Consider the following 22,529-nt stretch of genomic DNA (forward strand, 5'->3'; position numbering starts at 1 on the left):
CTCTGAGGCCAACCTCAGGATTTGGGAAGTCTTCCTTTTTCTTTCAGAAAGGGGGTGTCGCAATTAGATAATGCTTTTTTGGTTTCTCTGTTTGAATTTCTGGGGTAGGTTTGTGATGTGGCAGTTTATACAGTACACCCCCAGTAACAAACCTGTTGGAGCCCAAGCCTTTCGTTCGTTACCGGTATATCGAGAGGTTTGTTATAGTGAAAGGACAATCAAAATGAACGATAAACTGTTGTTGAAGTTAATGAGATGAGGTTGTGAATAAAAGTAGAATTACGTGTACCTGTTGGTCTCATGTATGCAGTATTCTGCCTTTACTTTATCTTATTCATTAAAGAATTAAATTGCAGTACAAAAAGCAAAAAGCTTGAATTGAAGATTAACTTTTATTCAAAATCAATCTCACATGAATCGTTTCAAATCTTAATCCAACATGCAATAATCCCAAACTGATCTTTTATTCCAAATCAACACGACATGAAAAGTTTGACATGAAAAGCTCCAGAAGTTTTTTTTCTTTAATCAATTTTGCTTTGCTGCATGGTTGCTAAACAAACCAAAACACAGAGTGCTTTTTGACAACCCATATCCACGTAACGACAGAGATATTTCCAGCTTTGTAACAACATAAAATGATTTTCGTTTTGGTTTCACAGCGCACACTTTTTATTAAGGTTCGTTATAGCCGAAGGTTTGTTATAATGAAGGGAGTTATAGTGAGTGTGTACTGTACTGTAAGACTAGACTGCTGTGGTTTGCAATATTTATAATGTGTCTTTCCAGTCTACAGGCAGCAAATTAGGGTATTAGGTTAAGAATGGGTTTGGGGTTTACAATAAACTGGCTCACACTGGGGTTTGCTCATTGTTCCAATGCCAGTAGTTTGTTTTACATGTACATTTAAAGTAGTTATTTAACAGAGATTGGTTGGCAAGTTGTTGGCTTAAGGCCTACTCAATAGATAACCAACTCGGAGTACAAAAATTGCAGGACAACTTTATCCAGCACTATCCAAATGGCAGTAGGTTGTTGTTTAACACTCTGCATCTGTAATGTACCCTGCATCAGGCTGGTACTTCCTTATCTAGGTCATTACTGTCTTAAGCAGTTCAATATCTCTAGCCTGCCATTAGATTTCTGGTAAAGGACCAAGCCGTTTAAATTATTGCTTAAATAACTTTTACTGAACGAACTGACAGAGGTCACAGCAGGATTCCCAATGCATAAATAAAGTCACTGTGGACAATCTTTAAAATGCGCCTTTTTTGTGTGTGTGTGTTTAAATGTAGATATATTTTATATGATTTGGCATAAATAAAAATGTGGGTTCTTTCTGCAATTCAAATCACAGCTTTCTACTTTTGAGTCAGAATAAACATTTTAACAGTGTATTTAAAAAAAAAAAAAAAAAAAAAAAAGTGTGCTGGATTTAGGAGATCTGGCCTCATTGTTTAACAGGGTTTGCTAGTTTATTTTAACTATTAATTATTGTTTTTAATTAATTTGAAAGTACTGTAGCTATGTATTATGTTGCTAGTAAAGGAATTGAAACCCAGAGAGGTACAACAGCGTCATCTGCAGGGTGCGGCCAGTGAGTTGAACCAATTTAAGTTTAAGAAAACACCCTTCCCAATACCATTGGGATACCATTAAAATACCAGTGTACCCTGAAGAAATGGTTGTAGCACCATTACTACAGCCAGATTTGGAACAAATATTACACAGTGGTCCTGAAACAGTAGCATATTGGTACTGAGATTCCAGACTCTCAGAGTACTCTGCAATTTTCTGCAAGTTTAATAAATACCCTTGTTCTAAAAAAAAATGCTACAAGCTCCAGTTTAAACTCAACAAGACATATTGATGTGTACTTTTAAACATATATATACTTGCAATATGACAGAAAGCATAAACATAGCCAAGCATTGTATCTGTGTGGTAACAGTATTTTAAAGCATAAGCGTAATAGATCTGATGTCAAGAGGAATGTGTTGAAGGTGGTGGGAATGCACCAACAGATAGAAAAACAGACAGTAAATTGATATGACTCTTTGGTTTTGACCATTTGGGGAAATCTGCTGTCTGGAACTTAAATTAAGTATTTTTTTCCTCCCCAAAAAAACTGAAAAATTGGCTCAAAATCTAAGGCAATTATTCTTCCACCACAGAGCCACTGATTTTATACACAAATCTTGCGGCTTACTGGGAGCACCACAGAACCATCCAAAATGTAAAATCACTTGCGGTTCAAATGTTAAATACAGAAGACGATTCTCCAGTTTCAGTCAGGACAGTCTTGCGTTAAATAACCACCTTTATTATATTACAAAATCTTACAGATTTCCAAAAACATTGAACCCAAACAATGCGTGAATAAAAATAAAAATAAAAAATAGTTGGAGCACAGCCTTATCTCTTGGAGCATCCCGGTGCCACCTGTAAAAAATAAAGCATCTGTTTGGGAAAGAAGGTTTTGGTCTTGTCGACTCCTTTCAGTACATAACAAATTTGGCGACGAGGATGGGATCTTTCTGCTGAGGGTAACTCCCTAATTTTGAGTGAGCAATGACAAACTAAAAATAAATAATAAATAATGACTGTTTTTTGGATCCGGAGTGGATATGCAGTTCAGCGAATAGCAGGAAAGTTTTGCTACATATGAACAATGGCTGCAGCAATTTTTGGAAGCAAATGAGGTTGCTGACGGAAAAAAAGCTGTGTTCTTATCAGTGGTGGGGCCAAAGACTTTTGGACTACTAAAAGATTGAATTGCACTGACGGAGGTGAGTGCACCACCTTTCGAGGATTTGCTAAAAGTATTGAGCGAGCACTATGTACCAAAACGCAATGTGCTTGCTGAAAGGTTTAAATTTCAATCCAGAATTCAAGGGCACAATGAATCGGTGCAGGATTTTTCCGCTAATTCAAAAATAACAGCGGCGTCATTTTGGCACAAGTCTGATCGAGAGACTGAGAGACCAATTTGTTTTTGGACTTAACACTAGAACCGCCACGGTAGTCATTTTGACGGGGTTGGATTTAAAATGTAAACGAATCTGCGTTTTTTAACGGACAACCGCATTGCATTGACAGTACGCAGATTCGTTTACATTTTAAATCTCATTAATCCCGCGGCGGTTCTAGTGTTAATAGTCAGGAATTACGAGCTAAACTGTTGAATGCTTCACACAGTAAATTTTTGGATTGGAGAGCGTGCTTAGACATGGCAGAGATTTTTTCTACCAACAGGAGTAGTTTAAGAACATAAGAAAGTTTACAAACGAGAGGAGGCCATTCAGCCCATCTTGCTCGTTTGGTTGTTAGTAGCTTAGTGATCCCAGAATCTCAACAAGCAGCTTCTTGAAGGTTCCCAGGGTGTCAGCTTCAACAACGTTACTGGGGAGTTGGTTCCAGACCATCACAAACTTGAAACTGATCCCTCGTTGAAACTGTTTGTCACAGTTTCAATGAAGGATCACACGGCCGACACATGCAGTGCGAGTGCCGCCTCCCAAAACTTTCAAGGGATGACATCATCGGCCGGCATTTCCACACCTGCGGACCAGAGTGGATCCAGCGAGCCTACCTGCTACCGTTGTGGAGGACTGGATCACCAGGCTTACAACTGTAGATTTAAATCTTACCAATGTCTAAAATGGGACACATTGCACGGGCATGCAAAGTGCAGAGACCGGCTGCTGCATCTCCATGTTTTGGATCGTCTCAGACAGATACCGGTTACCTGAAAACGGAAGACGTGCTCAAGCCTGCACCGGCTGGTGTTACAGGCTCCAATGAAGAAATCGACACAGCAGATTGTGCGAGTCTGGAGCCTGGACTTTTTCAAATAGAGACTGGGGTGTGTGAGTATCTAAAGCCATATTATGTCTTGTTAAAAATGAATGATGTGCTTACAAATTGGAGGTGGGTACCGGTGCAGCAATGTCTGTAATGTCTGAAAAGTTGTATGAAAAAAATTTAAGGGAGTGAAACTATTGCTAGCCACACATCGTTTATGCACATACACTGGGCAGGTACTTGAGCTACTGGGAACTATGCTAGTGACAGTTAGCTGTGGAAATCAGGTGACTAAATTAGAGCTGTTGGTATCAAAAGGGAATGGGCCAACACTCTTGGGCAGAAATTGGATCTGTAAAATGAAATTGCACTGGTCCAAGGTAAACAGTTTAACAGATGCTGTGTGAAAATTGTGTGAAAAATACAATGCTCTGAAGGATGCTGTTAGTCAGCAATTGGAAGCCCTGGAGCAGGAGGGAATTATGTCTTCTGTAGCACACAGTGAGTGAGCAGCACCCATAGTGTGTGTGCCTAAGTCAAATGGGGGTGTTAGAATATGTGGTGATTATAAGATCACAATCAAACCTTGGTTAGATGTAGATCAGTACCCAATTCCAAAACCTAAAGAGTTGTTCACCGGGCTAGCTGATGAAAAACAGTTTAGCAAGTTAGACCTGTCTCAAGCCTATCAACAGGTGGCACTAGCTGAAGAGTCAAAGGAATACCTTACTGTCAATACACATAAGGGCTCTTCAGATACAACAGGTTGCCTTATGGTGTGGCTAGCGCACCTGCAGTGCATAGTGGACCAGGTCTTGCAAGGTATAGAAGGCAGTATATGTTATCCAGATGACATATTGGTTATGGGAAACACAGATGAGGCACATTTGAAAAACCTGGAAGCTGTGTTGAAACGATTATATAGAGCAGGTATGCATGTAAACAAACAAAAATGTGCATTTTTACAAGCGTCACTTACCAGGGTCACAAAATAAATAGTGACGCTATAAGCCCACTCACGGAGAAAACAAAAGCCATCGCTGAGGCCCCACCCCCACAAAATGCTTTACTGAATTACTATAGTAAATTCATTCCAGATCTGTCCAAATTGATTAAGCCAATGACACAATTGCTAGAAAAAGGCAGAAATTGGGAGTGGTCACAATGCTTTTAAAAAAGCACAGAGGCAATTGTCATCTAATTCAGTACTGGTTCATTTTGGGTGGTACAGAGAGGCCAATTGCTTATGCTTCCCACACACTGACTAAAACAGAACATGGCTATGCTCAAATTGAAAAGGAGGCATTAGGTAGTGTGTTTGGGGTTATGAAATTTCAGAATTACTTATACGGAAGAAAGTTCACTTTAATAACTGACCACCAGCCCCTGTTAAAGATTATTGGTCCAAAAACAGGCGTGCCTTCATTAGCAGCGTCTCGACTCCAGAGATGGTCACTGATACTAGCAGCATATCAGTATGAAATTCAATACACAGCGTCAGGGAAGCATGCAAATGCAGATGATTCACCTGGGAGTAATCCAATTTACAGAGTGGCATTTCTGGATGAATTGCTTATGGGCAGCAGTGTGGAGTAGTGGTTAGGGCTCTGGACTCTTGACCGGAGGGTTTGCGGGTTCAATCCCTGGTGGGGGACACTGCTGCTGTACCCTTGAGCAAGGTACTTTACCTAGATTGCTCCAGTAAAAACCCAACTGTATAAATGGGTAATTGTATGTAAAAATAATGTGATATCTTGTAACAATTGTAAGTTGCCCTGGATAAGGGCGTCTGCTAAGAAATAAATAATAAATAATAATCAGCTAAGGACATAGCTAGGGAAACAAAAACAGACCCCCTGTTAGCCAAGGTTAAGCCTTACACTTTAACTAACTAGCAACACCATGTTACAGATGAAAAATTGAAGCCATAAACAGTGGAAGGGGATTGTGTGTTATGGGGTGTAACAGGGCGAGCAGCCCTGTACATTGTTTTGTGTTATTTTTAGAACGAAGGTTCATCCTCCGCCCCTGTGCAAAGTATTGTTTTTGTTTATTATGATTTATTGTATTTATGACGGCGAGCGCCGTATGTTTGTTATTGTTTCGTTTATTTTTAAAACGTGTCCTGGCAGAGGCGAGATCGGTGCTCGTCCTCTGCCAGGAGTAATAATTAATAAACTCGTGCAGAAGGTGAACCATCTCCCGAATTAATTACGGGATTAATTTTGTTGCTAATTGGGAGATGGTTCACCTTAATAAAAGCCTGCAGCTCTCTAGTTTTGTGTGGGTGTTTTAGGTGGGTGATAGAGACGGAGAGCGAGAGAAGGTTTATTTAAAAACGAAACTAAAGCATAGCCTACAGGAACAGTGACAGCGACTGCCCAGCCTGACCTGTATGGTTTATTTATTTTGGATTTTGTGTTCGAGATTTGTTTTTGTTTACACTTTTATTTTGCTCTGTGAGCAAGTGTTCTTTTGTTTAAATATTTATTTTATTTTTGGATTCATTAAATAAAACGGCGCCCGCGCCACTGCACAATACCTTTTTGTTTTTGTTGTCCCTTCTTCTGCCGTGACGTCAGACCACTCAGCCGTTCCTGCCACACGTGGTGTCCTGCGTGGGATTGCAGCGCCTCCAGGACGCAGGCAGAAGAGGGTACTGCATCTTTTCATTTTTTTTTTTTCGTTTTTGTGTGTGGAGTGAAGAGGAGGAAGGAAGATGGGAGGAAAGAAGTGGGAGGAAGCTTCGTGGTGCCTGCACTTCACGGAGGTGAGGCACTACCGGAGGGAAAGTGCTCCACAGAGGCCACCTCTCCAGAGAAGGATGGAGAGGTATGAGAGCTGGCTGAGGGACACCAGCGCCCCGCTGTGGTTAAAAACAGAGGGGAGACATCTGCTGGGGGACAGCAACCTGGATATCCTCTTGGACTTCGTTAGGCTGGAGCCAGAAGTTCAGGAAAAAGCCATCACCAGAGGATATCCAGGGCTCATAGAGGCCTTGGAGAGGATGACCCAGATGGTCGACTGGGTCTACCAGGAGCGAGAGGGGAGAGAGCGGAAGGTGAGGAGAAGGAGGCAGAGAGGGAACACGGACCTGGAATGGGAGGAGCCCGAATGTCCTGCGCCTGAGTGGGAGGAGCCCGAATGTCCTGCGCCTGAGTGGGAGGAGCCCGAATGTCCTGCGCCTAAAAGGGAGGAGCCCGAACGTCCTGCGCCTAAAAGGGAGGAGCCCGAACGTCCTGCGCCCAAGAGGGGGGAGTCGGTGCGTCCACGGCCCAAGAGGGGGGAGTCGGTGCGTCCACGGCCCAAGAGGGGGGAGTCGGTGCATCCACGGCCCAAGAGGGGGGAGTCGGTGCGTCCACGGCCCAAGAAGGGGAAGGCCGAAGGTCCACAGCCCAGGTACCTGCCAGCAGAGGGGGAATACCTGCTGGTGCCGCCTCCATCTCCATGGGAGGACTGTGAGTCGCTCCCACCACCACCAGCAGAGGGAGAATACCTGCTGGTGCCACCTCCGTCTCCGTGGGAGGACTGTGAGTCACTCCCACCTCCGCCAGCAGAGGGAGCATTCCTGCTGGTTCCACCTCCACCGCCCTGGGAGGACTGTGAGTCGCTCCCACCTCCGCCAGCAGAGGGAGAATACCTGCTGGTTCCCCCTCCACCGCCGTGGGAGGACTGTGAGTCGCTCCCACCTCCGCCAGCAGAGGGAGCATACCTGCTGGTGCCATCTCCACCGCCCTGGGAGGAATGTGAGTCGCTCCCACCTCCGCCAGCAGAGGGAGCATGCCTGCTGGTTCCACCTCCGTCTCCATGGGAGGACTGTGTGTCGCTCCCACCTCCGCCAGCAGAGGGAGCATTCCTGCTGGTTCCACCTCCACCGTCGTGGGAGGACGACGTGTCGCTCCCACCGCCAGCAGAGGGAGCATTCCTGCTGGTTCCACCTCCACCGTCGTGGGAGGACGACGTGTCGCTCCCACCACCAGCAGAGGGAGCATACCTGCTGGTGCCACCTCCGTCTCCGTGGGAGGACGACATGTTGCTCCCACCACCACCACCAGCAGAGGGAGCATGCCTGCTGGTTCCGCTTCCACCACAACCAGCAGAGGGAACATGCCTGCTGGTTTCCTTGTCGCTGCCAGAAGGGGAGGAGCCGCCTTCGCTGCCAGAAGGGGAGGAGCCGCCTTCGCTGCCAGAAGGGGAGGAGCCGCCTTCGCTGCCAGAAGGGGAGGAGCCGCCTTCGCTGCCAGAAGGGGAGGAGCCCCTGCCGCCTTCGCAGCCTGAAGGGGAGGAAGCCCTGCCGCCTTCGGAGCCTGAAGGGGAGGAAGCCCTGCCGCCTTCGGAGCCTGAAGGGGAGGAAGCCCTGCCGCCTTCGCAGCCTGAAGGGGAGGAAGCCCTGCCGCCTTGGCCGCCAGAAGGGGAGGAGCCGCCTTCGCTGCCAGAAGGGGAGGAGCCGCCTTCGCTGCCAGAAGGGGAGGAGCCGCCTTCGCTGCCAGAAGGGGAGGAGCCGCCTTCGCTGCCAGAAGGGGAGGAGCCGCCTTCGCTGCCAGAAGGGGAGGAGCCGCCTTCGCAGCCTGAAGGGGAGGAAGCCCTGCCGCCTTCGCAGCCTGAAGGGGAGGAAGCCCTGCCGCCTTCGCAGCCTGAAGGGGAGGAAGCCCTGCCGCCTTCGCAGCCTGAAGGGGAGGAAGCCCTGCCGCCTTCGCAGCCTGAAGGGGAGGAAGCCCTGCCGCCTTCGCAGCCTGAAGGGGAGGAAGCCCTGCCGCCTTCGCAGCCTGAAGGGGAGGAAGCCCTGCCGCCTTCGCAGCCTGAAGGGGAGGAAGCCCTGCCGCCTTCGCAGCCTGAAGGGGAGGAAGCCCTGCCGCCTTCGCAGCCTGAAGGGGAGGAAGCCCTGCCGCCTTCGCAGCCTGAAGGGGAGGAAGCCCTGCCGCCTTCGGAGCCTGAAGGGGAGGAAGCCCTGCCGCCTTCGGAGCCTGAAGGGGAGGAAGCCCTGCCGCCTTCGCAGCCTGAAGGGGAGGAAGCCCTGCCGCCTTCGCAGCCTGAAGGGGAGGAAGCCCTGCCGCCTTGGCCGCCTTCGCAGCCTGAAGGGGAGGAAGCCCTGCCGCCTTGGCCGCCTGAAGGGGAGGAAGCCCGTCCGCCTTGGCCGCCTGAAGGGGAGGAAGCCCGTCCGCCTTGGCCGCCAGAAGGGGAGGAGCCCCTGCCGCCCTGGCTGCCAGAAGGGGAGAAGCCCCTGCCGCCTTGGCCGCCAGAAGAGGAGGAGCCCCTGCCGCCTTTACTGTCGGGAGGAGAGGAGCAGGAGCTACCTCTACCTCCACCACCACCATTGGGAGAAGTGGAGCTCCTGCTGCCGCCTTCATGGCCAGGGGCTCCCCTCCCGCCGTCGGCATCGCCTAGGGTCGCCTGTGTCTCCCTTGCATCTCCTAGGGTTGCTGCCGGTCCTGCGTTGCCTCCCGAGGGTCCGCTGCCGTCGCCTCCCGAGGGTCCGCTGCCGTCGCCTCCCGAGGGTCCGCTGCCGCTGCCGTCGCCTCCCGAGGGTCCGCTGCCGCTGCCGTCGCCTCCCGAGGGTCCGCTGCCGCTGCCGTCGCCTCCCGAGGGTCCGCTGCCGTCGCCTGGGGTCGCCAGGGATCCTGCTTCACCTGGGGTCCCTACACTGTGGTCGGATCCCCATGGAGGGGAGCTGCCGGCCATCAAGAAAGGGGGGGAGGTCAGGAGACCAGCTCCCCCAGCCGCACTTTCGCGGCCAGAGGTCATGTGGTCGGAGCCCCACGGAGGGGAGCTGCCGGCCATCAAGAAAGGGGGGGAGGTCAGGAGACCAGCTCCCCCAGCCGCACTTTCGCGGCAGGATATTGGGTGGTCAGAGCCCCACGGAGGGGAACTGCTGGCCATGAAGAGGAGAGGGAAGGTCAGGAGACCAGATCCCCCAGCCGCACTTTCGCGGCAGGAGTTTGTGTGGTCAGAGCCCCACGGAGGGGAACTGCTGGCCATGAAGAGGAGGGGGAAGGTCAGGAGACCAGCTCCCCCAGCCGCAATTTCGCGGCAGGACAGAGTGTGGAGGGAGCCCCGGAAGAGGGAGCTGTCGGCCACAAAGAATTGGGGGGTGCCGGAGATTCCACCATGGCCACCCCCCAGAAGCAACTCTCTTCCCCCTCGTCCGGGACTTTGAGACTGAGGGGGGAGGTGGCCGTTGGGGCCATGTGTGCGTTGCACAAGGGGGGGGATATGTAACAGGGCGAGCAGCCCTGTACATTGTTTTGTGTTATTTTTAGAACGAAGGTTCATCCTCCGCCCCTGTGCAAAGTATTGTTTTTGTTTATTATGATTTATTGTATTTATGACGGCGAGCGCCGTATGTTTGTTATTGTTTCGTTTATTTTTAAAACGTGTCCTGGCAGAGGCGAGATCGGTGCTCGTCCTCTGCCAGGAGTAATAATTAATAAACTCGTGCAGAAGGTGAACCATCTCCCGAATTAATTACGGGATTAATTTTGTTGCTAATTGGGAGATGGTTCACCTTAATAAAAGCCTGCAGCTCTCTAGTTTTGTGTGGGTGTTTTAGGTGGGTGATAGAGACGGAGAGCGAGAGAAGGTTTATTTAAAAACGAAACTAAAGCATAGCCTACAGGAACAGTGACAGCGACTGCCCAGCCTGACCTGTATGGTTTATTTATTTTGGATTTTGTGTTCGAGATTTGTTTTTGTTTACACTTTTATTTTGCTCTGTGAGCAAGTGTTCTTTTGTTTAAATATTTATTTTATTTTTGGATTCATTAAATAAAACGGCGCCCGCGCCACTGCACAATACCTTTTTGTTTTTGTTGTCCCTTCTTCTGCCGTGACGTCAGACCACTCAGCCGTTCCTGCCACATGGGGGTTTAGAGTTATTGTGCCAAAAGTATTGCAACAGCAGTTACTGTACAAGTTGCATGGAAATCACTGGGGAATAGTTAAGATGAAGGCTCTAGCTCAAAGATTTTTTTGGTGGCCTGGCTTAGATTCAGAAATAGAAGACATGCAATGTGAAACATGCTTAAGTAGCCGGAATATTCCTGCCACAGCCCCCCTCCATACATGGAAGTGGCCGGCAAGACCATGGCAAAGAACTCACATTGACTTTGCTGAAAAGCATAAACAAAGATTTCTGGTGGTAACAGATTCTCATTCTATACAACCACAGAAAAAAACAATTGAGGTTTTGCAGAATTTGTTTGTCGCGTATGGTCTCCCAGAGGAGATTATCTCTGACATCAGACCACAATTTACTTCAGATGATTCTGAGACCTTTTTACTCAGAAATTTAGTAAAGCACACTAAAACGCCCCCTCATCATCCAGCAACAAATGGTGCTTCAGAAAGACTGGTGCAGAACTTTAAAAGAGCTCTAGATAAAAGTGCACATTTAGGGTAGTCCCTGCAGCACTGTGTGGCTAATTTCCTGTTCAATTTTACTCCACAATTCTCTTCAGGACAGGTGGTACTAGTTAGAAATTACATTGGGGGAGAGAAGTGGTGTCAAGGTGTGATAAAGCGAGTTTTGGGTCTTGTAACATACTTGGTTGAAGTTAATGGGAAGTGCATAAAAACTCATGCTAACCCAATTCACTCCTTCACTCATCCTGCTGTGTAGAAAAGCCAATGGTGGCTAGAAGGACTCACAGGAAGCTCTGATCAAACTAGTAGCAGATGGATGTGAACAATGGCTTACAGTTAAATCTGAACCCTTCATTATACATTAAAAAGCTCAGCAATACCAAATGTTTCAGACGACATGTAAAACACAGTTTTAGAAGCATGTATTGACAAATTTGTGTAAGATTAGGGTCCCGCAGTATTTGAAATGGAAGTTTCAGACATCAAAGCCTAGAATTCCAGACTCTAAGAATGCTCACAGATCTATATAATCAAACAAAATAATGAAGGAAAAAAATGAGAAAAGATCTCCATAAACTTGAATTGTGTATTATAAACCTAAATTAATTTATTGCATTTTAAAAGCAATACATTATATGTGAGTTGCATCAATAGAAAGTAGACTATTTTACACAAAGTTCACTGATCTTTTATTTATTTTTTTATTTTTTTATTCCCAGCAAATCTGTACAAAGGTGCTATCAAGGAAAACAGCAATTAATTAATATCCAGTAATGTCTTACAAATGAATGCTCAGTACATATCAAGGCACAACCTGTCTTTCACTTGTTTTGCACTACAGACCATTGCATACAATATAGTTCAGTTATACCAAGTCAGACTCAAACATGCAGTGCCTTGTTGTCTGCCAGTCTTCAGGACACTATATTTCTGTGAAAAGCAATCTGTACAGTTGCAGCAAAAAACTTTTCCTGATCCAATAACATTCCAGATCATCTCCCTGTTTGTATGTATTTGTTTCGTCACATGAAGTCTGTACAGGTTTAAACACTTAAGAGGTAAAGAAAAAAAGGCATAGCCTTTTACTAAACTAGATACAGTACAGCTATAGCATCACCTAGAATTTTAGGATTGAGACATTATAAACAAATTAAATTAAAAAAAATTAAAAAACTGTATGAACATAATTTGGATCTTTTATTTAACATCATGTAATCAAAAAACTACAAAATGATATTGCAAAAGTCTACCAGAAGCCACAATAGTAGTACATTATTTCATCTTACATTTCAAAATGTTACATTTAAAAAAAGTTGTCTGTTTTTCATTAAGTATATGAAAACTATAAAGCGGTATGTAATTCAATATGTTAACGTAACATTATTCAGCAGGTTTCATTCGACTTTATGAAGCAAAATCAGTATATTCTATAGGGTGATGCAAAACGTTTGGCCATAGCTGTACTGTTTTATGATCTTTCATTGAAAATCATTGTCAAATTTGAAATACAGAAGTACCTACAGTCAAACATACACTATAGCTATTAAATCAAGTCTAATTTTGAAATGGTGTAGTGTGACAGTTTAAAGATTTACCACCTTAGTTCATATCGGCAGCAAATTCCTGGATGAACTGTCAGCTGCTAGTTTTATACTAGTCTTGATGCTTTTCAGATAACCATTGCAAATCACTAATAAAATGTTCCATAGAAGATTAAATGATATAGCTTATAGAAAATAAAATATTTATGTCTAGACAAAATAATGATGAGTGTACATCTATGAGTGTAGAGTAAGTGGAGTGTTATATGTGAGTGTACATTAAGTGAAGTGTTATATGTGAGTGTACAGTAATTGAAGTGCTTTTTATTTCCCTGGTTGTGGGCATGGTCATGTTTTGTCAATCCTTCCTTAAAAAAAACAAATTCTACTTTTATGATATTATTATTTATTTTTTTTTTAAGATTCTATCAGTGATAGAGTACCCAATACCGCTCGAAGGAGATTGATACTTTGACAGCTGAAATTTAATAGTATTTTCACGGGTGCTGTCAATTGCACTTTAGCTATAGACATTTCACATTTAATTGAATAAATACTGTAATTGGAGAGTAGTTGTCCTGCAGTTGTCCGGTTGCTACACTGACAGTATTGACCTGTATTGCATTGCATTGTTAAATGTAATTGTATTTTGAAGTTAAATATAACATAACTGAATCTCCATCCTACTAAAAAAATGTAGGCAACTCAAATAATTATAATGTATTTAACAATCTAATTGAAATGATTGCTATGATGTACCTTTTCCCCAAGGCATCACTTAAAAAGGCATAGAAACAGAAAAAAATGCATACATGCTTTTCTTACCTTTTTAATATATTCTGACAGCTAATCTCCTCCTGCTGCAAGTTTGAACTGCTGTGCCTTCTCAAAGCAGAAATCTATAGACACCTGTTGCCTAGCCAAGGACTACTGGCTTTGGGGTGAGAGTTTCCCAGCCACTGTGTGCCTCTTCCAGCTTCTCCCAAGCCTTTAAATCTCCTTCCCTTCAGCCCCCGGCAACCAATGGGAACTCTGGGTGTGACCTGAGCCCTTTAATGAAGGAATGAAAATAAGGAGAGATAATAAGAAATTCTTCTCTTTCTGTCTGGAACAAATCACACACCAGGTCTTTTGTTCTGCCTTTTTCCTTTTTTTATTTTTTTATTTTTTTTCAGGTGGAACTTTCTGGGTTGTTTTTCTTTTCTTTTTTCTGTTTTTGTTGTGCTGCCACAGAAGCAGGATATAGCTACTGCAGTAGCTAATTTTAAAATAGACTAATTAAAAAAAAAAAAATACTAAAAATGAAACTATCCAAACTAATTGGGACCTGGGGTAGCTTTTAAAAGCAATTTGTTTGGCTAATCAGATTAATAATAGCAAATTGTTAGTATCATATTCAAGATCAATAAACCTATAGAAATAATTACAATGAAACCGACGTGCATGGCATATTAGATATCATTAGAATCATTTTAGATATGAATATCTGGAGAGGGACAGTTAACTGGACACGTACAACTCTGCTAATGCTATTACATTATTTTTGATGTTTGGATATATTTGGGTTGTAACACTTTAAAATAGTCGCATGAATTACATGTGAATAACTGTACAATAGCTGATATCTGGTCATTATTTTAAGGTGCTATTATGTATTTTTTTACTAAATACTACAGGTTACATTTTTTATACACAACTACAGTGATACATTAGACGTAATTCTCTTCCCATAAGATAGCTGTTTTAGGGCAATTTAGTTCTATCTGAGAGTACTAAAGTCCAAAGATGTGTATTAAGCTGTGCTAAAGAATGTACTTAGCAAGTCAAAATCAGACCGGCAGTTCTCACGATAAATGTAAAAACTGTGGGACATACAGATGGACAGGCAGACAGATAGACACCAGATTCTGGCTTGACAGCTATTTTTGTTCTCAATCGGCCTTTATCTCCCCAGCCCCCATAACCTAGACCTCATTCAGTGAAAAAGGGTGTTGGTGCTTGATGCTGTCTTCTCCAGTTATAATTTTTTTTAACTTCCTATGATTGTTTGTTGTCGGTCAGCTAGAGCTAATTAATGTTTTTTTTAGGAACTGTACCTTTGTTTTTAACACATAGAAATGAACAGACATTCTTATTTATTAAAAAGAACATTTAAATCAGTAGATTACTTGAATCACATTGTGGTGGTGGAGACTTGCTTTAACATTGTAATCAAACACCGATGGACAAATTCTGTGATACTTTTCCAAAACGATGAATTTAAGGACAATTTTAAAGCAGTGCCTTGCAAAAGCATCAGAAGTGCTGAGTTTCTTTTTTGTTTGCTATCGTATTGCCGTTGAATTGCACCAGGTAATGCCTACATGCTCAGAGCTTGACACAAACAGCCAGAAACAAATATGCACTGATCAAGCAACCCTGCAAAGTGATCACATTCCAATGCCTGCAAACTAACTATGCATGTCAGATGGCATCTTAGCATTTAATTGTCTAGCACCAATAGAAACTTGCGCCTGCAACCTTCTTCCATGTGTTTTTTATTAGCTTTATGTTTCTCTTAAATTAGACAGTTCCTTAACTCCAATGTCCTTTTCATGTAGGGTCAGAGCAGTCCAGTCAAAGAATCTGCTTCTTTCTACTGTAATTGGAGTACGTGGGAGAGTTTGATGCCACAGAAATAAACACTTAATTTAATCTATGACGAATTGGTTAGGAGATATTTATTCTTCACATTTTAAGTACATCAACAGCTTATTCTGTGACTGTCATTACCATCCTGGTTACTAGTTAAATATCAACCATGTTCTCTGGACTTTTTTGTACCTGATACTAATTTTTATTCTATACTGCACTGAGGACTATCTGTTAAAACACACACATTGAAATATATTCGTGGATGGTCTGGTTTAAAAAATCTATAAACCCTTTGTTGGTTTAAGAATTGTGTAACCTCAAGAATGCAGCTTCTTTCATAATTCTTCCTGTTTATTTCTACAAAAATTGCAGAAATGCTCCATTGTGGTCTTAAAATACATTTCATAGGAATAATGAAATAAGAAAATAATGTAATATCACTGCAGAGTGACATGGTACAATAACTGATGTAGGTTTTTCTGAAGGTTGGCAAGAAGACAGGGGTATTTGTGATTTTTACATTTATACATTTTTCCAAGAGTTTAGTTGAGTGGACTACAACTGGCTGCATTGCATTCAATAAAGAGGAAGGCAAACGACCGTTTGGGCCATTAAGACAAATCGTACCTGTACATGTACCCGTCACTATGCACCAGTCAGTCCTTCTGTTTGAGCTTTGCTGGCACTTTGTTTTTCTTCTTTTGTTTCAGATTTGCAGCACTTCATTTTGTGTCCGACCCAAAGGAATGCCTAAAAACACCTCCAAAATCATATGAGAATACTATTATATGAACCAGCTATTAAGAATGCATGAACCACCTCATACAGTAGGATTATTTGGAAATGTGTTGCTTGTTTACACATTTTAGACTTTGTAGGCAGTTCTTTGGTCTGTTTTTTTTATTTTAATTTTTTAAGATTGCTTAAATAAGAAGTGGGTCAGAGGCAACTTGAATTGCTGGAATCAGAGGTGTTGTATCCCCACAATAAGCAGAGGTGAAAATAAATATTAATAATAATAATAATAATAATAATAATAATAATAATAATAATAATAATAATAATAATAATAATAATAATGTTTAAGTATAAAAATGTAGAGTATATACCATGAACATTCATTGAGTACATTAACTGGATGTACAAAGCCTATTTTTCATTCTGGTAACAATTGTACAATTTTAAAGGATTATATCAAGGCAATGGGCAAATGTGCACAAAAAATGAAAATGAATGCAGCTTCCCTCTGATTGCAGTTTTGGGATTCGATCTAGAACACATGCTGCTCTGTTTTAAATACAGGTAATGGAAAACCCAACCAAATGTTAAATATTGACAGAAAAATAACTTTCAAACCAAAAGAAATGTGGAAGATTCTTGAGAATATACAGTATATATATATTCGTTTTTAACATTACAAAAGGAACAAGGAACATTAAACTGTAAACTTTAAAGTCTGTGACGTTCAGGGGGTAGACTGCATGCTAAATGAGGAGCACATGGATATAAGATTTCTGAAGTGCTATAGTGTACAGATTGTTTTAAAAATGCTTAATGGTTTTTATTTCTTTTGATGTGATGCTGAAAACCTTGATTGTTTATGTGAGGCACAAAGTAAATGGAAGATGTACATTCTAATGGACTTGTTTCTCTGCCCAAAAAGATGCCCAGAGTCTAAGAATAGAACCTTAAATGGGGCTTACTGAACAACAGTGCTACCTTTCCTAATGAGCCAAAGTAAATACTGCAACTTTACATCATATACCAGAATAATGTTCACTAAAATATGATACATTGTTTTGTAAGAATAATTATTTATGTAGTACATGTGTAAGGGTTATTCAGTAGTGCTGTCATAAATGTTTTCTGGAACATACTAGAAAAACATCCTCAGTTATGGCATTGCAGTAGCTGCATCTGTATTGTAAACCCACTTCTCAAAAGATTTCAACTTCCCAAGTAGATCAAAGTTGGACCCCACATGACTAGAAAGAGGCAGCTTTTTTTTTTTTTTTTTTTAAAGAGACCACACTTAAGTGATTAACCTAAATTAGGCAGTGTGAAACTATTACTAAAGCAAGCACTGTTAATGATTCACCTTCACAAATGGTGCAAATCACTTTAAATGACATTACATTGAATTAACCTGGAACTAAGCTGCCATTCATTCTAAACCACTGACTGTTTTTTTTACTACAATAAAGGAATTTGAGATTGCCAGAAACGATATTAATGGACCATAGGGGGACTGAAGAGCAACTCTGCTATAATCAGCTGCACACATCAATCTGTTTTCCATTCTGTCCATAAAAGTCGTTAACATTGGCCATACAAACTGGACAAATAAAGAATATATTTATAACTGCAGTGTACACAATTATTATTATTATTATTATTATTATTATTATTATTATTATTATTTTTCATGTATACAAAATGTTTAAATGATTAAAAGATACTTTCAGGCTGTTTCGCACAAAAACCCTTCTTCAGCTGTGTAGAAAGAAAAGTAAATACTAAACTTGTTATTTTTTAAGAATTCTGTGGATGATGTCATGATTATATCAGAATACAATCATTCCATGAGGTTCCAAAGTTGCTAGTTTGAAGATAAACTCATGTTCCCTTTGTTTCCGAGTATCATTTGTTCCATAGCACTGTTGGATCCCACAGATGGTGATGTCTTCAGCAGCGTGATTACCATTGTTGAAATGTCGAGCTACTGGAAATATAGTGGTGTTGATGCGAATGCTTTGTAAATGTCCCACAAAGACGGTCTGCTAAATGCCTTTTGGTTTCCCCAATGTACAGTTTGTTGCATTTCTTGCAGATAATGCAGTATATTATTCCTTTAGAGGTGCATTTCAAAGTTTAATGGGTGTCGAATGATGATTTAGTGTCCCCGATCTCTCTTTGGGTGTTAATGTATTTCCAGGTAGTACATGGAAGTGTGCCTTTTAAAAGTTCCCCAGAAGGATGAATCTCACTGTGGACTACATATTCTCTTAGATTCTTGTCTCTTCTATATGATATCAGTGTGGGGAGTCTTGAAAATAGGCGTTGTAGATAGGTCTTGCTGTAAAAGTTTTTTGCAGGATTTTCTGTATTTGTCTGAGGAATTCTATCATCTTGTTGTTTACTGTTATTATACAAAGCATCCTTTCTGTTTATATTAGAAATGTGGGATTTAGCTCCAGTGATGATCTCGTCTGGAAAACTACAATTTTAAAAAAAACACACTCACATTTCCTCACTTTTGGTGAGGGAATGAGAATACGAATGAGAATTGGTTGGTTTCTAAAAGATAGAGTGGTGTTAATAGTGGAATTCAAAGCTGTGATGGAAATGTCTAACAATGATATACTGGTAATCATTTCTGAGATATTCCCTGTGTATTCCAGAGCTTGTGTATTTAAGAGTTAGTTAATTGGATTTAAGTTCATTTTAGTATTTCTTGTACTAGCCTACAGATGCCTTGACCAGACTGCACCCAGCTACCTCCAGACCCTCATCTCTCCCTACACCCCCACTCGACCTCTCCGCTCCGCCTGCACTAGAAGACTGGCTCTACCTCCGCTACGCTCCCCTGCCTCCAGAGCCCGCTCCTTCTCCACCCTTGCTCCGCAGTGGTGGAACGACCTTCCTACAGATGTCAGGACTGCCCAGTCCCTGACCACATTCCGGCACCTCCTTAAGACTCACCTCTTCAAACAGCACCTGTAGAACTCCTCTGTTGTATCCTGGGACACTATCACCCTTCATGTAAATGTGCTTTATTTTGCTCTTATCTGCCCCCTATTTTACTGCATTTAATCCTGTACTTCAGAATATTGTAATCTGCCAAGTGTTTAACCTGTAGTATTTTGTACTTAATCATATCCTGATGTAACTATCACTATTTAATCATATCCTGATGTAACTATCACTATTATCTGCTGTATTATTGAATTGTGGTTTGTCACACTTGAACAAAAATTATTGTATTTCTTGCTCTTATTGTATTACTTGTATTGTAACACTTGAATGTATTTGCTTGCGATTGTAAGTCGCCCGGGATAAGGGCGTCTGCTAAGAAATAAATAATAATAAAAAAAATAATAATAATTTCTAAACTGAGCACTATTGAGTGTTTAATAGTTATGAATGATATAAATAAAGTTATTATTGTTTGTGGTTTCAAATGAATGATTGTTTAGTTTAACAGTCATCTGAACTATGACAATTTCTGCATTATTAATTATTTCATTCTGGGTTTTGAAAGGGGTGGCCTTGATTGAGATCAGCAGGCTGTGCTTAACTGTTTGGAAACTATGGGCTGACAGTTGATATAAACAGTGTTGTACAGTACTTGTTAAATGTAAAAATAGCTGTTGTCTGAGATTGTTGTAGCTGTTTAGACAAATATTATATAATGAATGAAAACAGCTGGCTGTGTCAATCTTCTGTTTTTAGTGGGATAGGATATAAGAGACCAAAAAGTGAATTTTGTTTCCTTTGGCAAATTTTTCACTGATTATATAGGATTAACCTTGTAGAGTTGTTTGGTAGAGGTAAAGTAAACTGGAACTAGTAGTAAATTATTAAGTGTTAATAGCATTGCAGAAAATATCTTGAAACTGTACTTTTCATAGTAACAGTTAACCTTCAAATCAGTGTGTTTGGTGTCTCTGAGTGGTGCTGATTGTGCTCATGTTTCACGAGGCTACTTTCTCCAATCATGTAAGTACAATTTAAAATCACATAAATCCATCAGATTTTTTTTTTTTTGTCAGAATACCTTCTGCTCCCTGGTTTCCTAGTGGCCCATTGTAGGTTGTTATGGAATATTTAGAGGTTTCTATATATGGTTTATAAAGTCACAAAACTATTCTTTTGATATTGGATTAAACAGGTTTTTTTTGTTTTTTGTTTTTTTTTTAAATAATGTTATACTATATATATATATATATATATATATATATATATATATATATATATATATATATATATATATATATATACATTAACTTGCATTCTTTCTTTAAAGGTATTTCACAATTTAAACCCAAAGTTCAACTAAATTAAATATGTTTAGCTATTGCTCTTATAAAATATCACATGTAAGTGAGGCTTATGGTGGAAAATGATCACAATTAAAAAAGGTACATTTGTGACTAAATTTAATATTTAGAAGCTCTTTCTAATGTATTTAATATTGAGTGACTCAAAAAGATCTAATCAATTTGCCATATTTTTTTGTAGTTTGATTGTTTGCTAAACAAGAAAGAAAAAACAATTCTGTTCTGTTTAATTGTTTTGTATAACCCTCTGTTCTTCTGTAGTAGATTAATAATTCCAATACTGGGTCCGACACTTCCTATTAAATTGTCTGTGTAGAACAGTAGTGGGCTGTGCACCACTGAACAAGTGTTCAACACATGCATTAAAATGAGTACGAAAGTGGAACTACATGCATGTTTCTGTACATTGCAGAGAGCTATGGGGATGTTTTTGATGTGGCTTTTCTGAAAAGCCCCAAATAAATTTTCTAATGCATCTGTTTCTCACATTGACATTCGTGGCAAAGGAAAAATGGGTGGTATGACTTTGGTGGCTGTTTCATCGAATTCCCAGTCAGTGTTGTAATAAATTAACTAGTCTTCCCAAAAATGTATCCCTTGTCAAAGGGATGATGGAAGGGGCTTTAAAATAAATTAAAGATGGGCCATAAAACAGAAGAACTTTTCACAACCTGTGAAAAAAGTAATCAGTATTTCTAAGAATCTGACCTGGAAAGAATTCTGTGATTAAAAATGCACACTCAGTCACTAGATAGTCACTTCCTATTACAGAACTATTTTGAAACTACCTTAACACAGTGATGTGCTGCCATGTACTGATTGCACAATCTTCATATCAATTAGATTGGGTCACATGATAATCTGTACATCCAAGTGCACTCCTATTCAAATCGATACTCTGCTTGTTTATGTGATTTACTGAAGATTCAAATTGGCTGCTTTACTGGATCACTGATATGATGTCATGGCAGTAAAAAACCAAAAAAAAGCTTACCCTCAAAAAACATATCCCTATTCCCCTGTTTTTGATGATTGAAAAAAAAAAATCACTGGCCATGCTGGTTTCCAGTTTGTCCTGATGGTTCAAGAACAGCTTCATACCATGAAAATTATTATTGACTTAAATGAAAATATATTTTTATTTTTTAAATTTTAAAAAATTGGCTAATTAGCCATAAACCAGTAACCTTGAGAATAGCTTTTACTTTATCTGCAAGATGGAGAGTTGGGTTGGTACAGTGTTGAGATGGACGAGGTTGCCAGCTCTGTTTAATGAAAGTTAAAGATCATACAGCTGTTGATTATCTACGTAGTACAGAGGTATAGACACCTATTTCCTGTCTTCATTCCTTAAAGAAACTTCGATATCAGACCGCCCAGCCTGGGGAGGAACTCATTTTAGAAATGAGCCTGCTTGATCAAAGACCTACATTGTATCTTCAAATAAATATTAAAATATACATTGCTTCTATGAGTCCCTGCAATTCCCTGAAAAAGAGTCCACTGTCCACTGACTCCTGCAGTGCTGTAAATTAAATCTGTTACCATTGTCTTTCTTCTATATGATGTCAACCTCAATAAGTAAAAAAATGTTCTCATCTTGCCAGCCCTTCTTTTATTAACATCAGTTGTGAGCATGTTGCCGGTGTAGTAAAAGGAAGCTTGGCGCCAGTATTATTATTATTAAGATCTAGCACATTTCAAAAAGAGTTGAGTAAGGGTATCAGGTTTATACAAGCATATATACTGTGCTATGTGAGTGATTCTGTCACCCAGAATGCAAAAATATGTCATATAGGAGACTGGCAGGGTCAACTGTACATGTTAAGGTATTGTAAATATTAACTGAAACACATCAAACACACAGTGGACAAGAGCCAAGGTCGCAATCTCTTAATCAAACCCAATCTCCCAGCAGCTTTGGAAAGTGTGTCTCCCATGAGTTACATACCGGTAATTAGGGGAATCCACACAACCAGCATTAACAAACAGCCAAGAAACAAAGCTACATGAGGATTCCAGGGCTATATCTAAGTATATTACCCTGTCTCTTGAAGCATTAGACCTTTCCTAACAGAGAAGTAAAATAATTAAATGATTGGCAAAAAGATTAACAGCTTCAGTCTATGTA

At 41.3% G+C, this 22,529-nt stretch overlaps 1 protein-coding gene across 1 annotated transcript in view; it reads right to left on the reverse strand.

The window, feature by feature from the left end:
* tnn (tenascin N) overlaps positions 1–13,675 on the reverse strand; it is a 35,310-nt gene extending 21,635 nt beyond the window's left edge. The window contains exon 1 of the mRNA XM_034027825.3: positions 13,530–13,675. The gene's annotated coding sequence lies outside the window, so the exon portion shown is untranslated. The remainder of the gene's footprint in view (positions 1–13,529) is intronic.
* Positions 13,676–22,529: the final 8,854 nt, after the last annotated feature.

This window comes from Acipenser ruthenus, chromosome 12 (assembly GCF_902713425.1).
Source record: "Acipenser ruthenus chromosome 12, fAciRut3.2 maternal haplotype, whole genome shotgun sequence".
NCBI classification, from domain to species: Eukaryota; Metazoa; Chordata; class Actinopteri; order Acipenseriformes; family Acipenseridae; genus Acipenser; species Acipenser ruthenus.